This window comes from Lupinus angustifolius, chromosome LG02 (assembly GCF_001865875.1).
Source record: "Lupinus angustifolius cultivar Tanjil chromosome LG02, LupAngTanjil_v1.0, whole genome shotgun sequence".
NCBI classification, from domain to species: Eukaryota; Viridiplantae; Streptophyta; class Magnoliopsida; order Fabales; family Fabaceae; genus Lupinus; species Lupinus angustifolius.
In genome coordinates, this window is record NC_032010.1 from 8541458 (window position 1) to 8544082 (window position 2625).

Here is a 2625-nt window from a genome sequence, read left to right on the forward strand (position 1 = left end):
GATTCACAAAGGAATACAATTTAGTTTTTGACTTAGCATGAAGCATTACATATATAGGCAAGGCTCTAAGGCTCCCTCGGTTGGCAACTTAAGTGCATGCCTTGCACGCTTAAATTGGATACTCTAAAAGCAATGAATCTACTCCTAATTTAGACTATATTTAAGTAATAAAAGAAATGGCACATGTGCCTTATTACAATTGAAAACAAACTTAATGACTTGACCTATTGAACTTTAATGCCACAGTTGAATGAGCATGGGATTCCCTTTCATCTTAAGTGCACGGCTCAATCATTAAGAGAATTGATCAAGAGACATGAAGACTCCTTAATGCTCACGAGTAAGCCTTCATGAGCTTCATAGGATTCTTCTAATTTTGGCACATGGAAAATGTTGGATTTAAGCCTCCTTAATGCTCCTCAGGTACACTTGGACTTGGCATAGGATTCCTTTGCTAAGGAATGAATTTCCCACGGCTAAGTGTTGCTGAAGAATGCACTAAATAGCATAGGATGTCGTTGGTACAAGTTGGTAGGCTACCAACAGCTAAGTCATGGGCATAAAGCACCATTAATGCACCATTAAGGTCTCAAACAGTCATATGCAAATTCCACACGAGCAACTTTGCTCCAACGACTCTAGAATTAGCTCTAGAATTAACTTAGGATTCCTCTGAAAGAATTATGCTCTGGTGGATTTAGCTCCAACGGTCCAAATAGTGTTTAAGCTCCATAAATGCTCCATTTAAGCCTCTCCATGGTCACCTTGAAGATTCCCTTGAGCAATTTCCTTCCAACGGCCATATCAGACTTTATTTACCTGCCACATAATATTAGACAAGGTTAGAATGAGTTTGGTTCTCAAAAATATTAAGTTGGTCCAAGCATTAAAGTGTCGGTTACACTTTTAGGCTTGTCTTAACCACTCACGAGTCAAATTTCATTCTGGTCAATTTTTATGGGCAGATTTATTATAAACATGTTTAAATTAATTAAAGTAAGTGTTGGACAAAAGGTAACCCACACATTTATTATAAAAATTGAAATGACTCAATACTAATTAAATTGGCTATGCCTGACTCGGTCAGGCTACACCCAGTGCCTGATGCGGCACGCTAGGCGCATGCGCCTTGGTCAGATTTCCTGGCCAGGCCAGTTTGGCCCAACGCCTGGTGCAACACTGTGTGCACCAAAGTCCCCAACTTGGCCAGAGTTGTTTCGGTCAGGAATTGAGCTTTATGCGTCTGGCTCCGTGTCAGGGCCATTTTTGGCGCCTTGCCCAGACCCGTGGTCTGAATCTTGCGCATGGCCTGGTCCATCCTTGGCTCGGTCAGAGCCATGGACCAAGATGCTAGTGAGCATCTTCACACCCCCTCGGGCTATTTTTGGGTCACCATCATGGATCAACATTATGAGTTGTCCATTGGCATTTTGAGCCCTTTTTTGCCCGAGCCCTAGTCATAGGACCACATATGCCTTCAAGACCATCAAGATTAGGCTCTTTGAGGATCATATCATCCCCCCCCCCTTGAAGAGATTCGACCTCGAAATTGTACCTTCTTCACCTACATCAAAAGGAAACAAACCATCACTATTCACAATATCATTATTAGATAAATACTTCCCTTGCTTTCGGATGCTTTTTGGTTTGGCATAATCTTTAGTAAATTCTACTTGATTTACTAAGCCATCCGTGAGTCCAATCTCAAGACAAGTGATTATTGTCTTGGGCTTCCATCCGTCATCAACTACTTTGATGATTCCAAGCTCCTAAAAAATTCTAGAAATATTTTTGGGTAAAACAAAGTTAGTTGTGAAAACAAATAGAGCTATAGTGGGTTGTTTGGTTAGAACAACTCTTTGATCCTCCACTTTATCCATAAGGTATAGTGGCTTTTTCTCTTTTTGTTTCTTTTCACTCTCTTTTGTTTCTTTCTCCTTTTCTTCTTTTTTTCTAGTGCTATTTTTCTTTTCAAGATACGCTTGTCCTCTAACACTTGTTCAGGTGTTAATGGAGAAAGTATCACCCTCCTTGTACTTGTTGGTTCTTCCATCATGTGTTGCTTTCTTGTCATACTGCCATGGACGTCCTAGTAACAAATGACTAGCCTCCATATCCACCATATCACATAGAACCGAATCCTTATAGTTCCCAATAGTGGATGGGACTTCAACTTGTTTGTCAACAAGCATTTCTCATTCCTCACTCAACCATTTCAAATGGTAGGGAGTGAGATGTGTCTTAGTCTCAAGGTTTAGTTTTGATACTAGCCTTGTACTAGCCACATTGGTGCAACTTCCACTATCAATTATCAAACAACAAACCTTACCACCAACTAGACATCTTGTATGGAAGATGTTTCCTCTTTGGTCAGCTTCTTGGTCTTTGATTTGGCTCCCTAATAGCCTCCTCACCACAAGCAAGTCACCTTCAGGAACTTTAGCATCATCCTCCTCATGACCATCCTCTTCATCACTTGAGGCTTCAGATTGAGATTTTATCTCTCCATTAGTCATGATCATTGTCTTCCTTGTAGGGCATTGAGAAGCAATGTGTCCAAGGCCTAAGCACTTAAAACACTTGACATCTCTACTCCTTTGACTTGGAACCATGGCTAGTTTACCT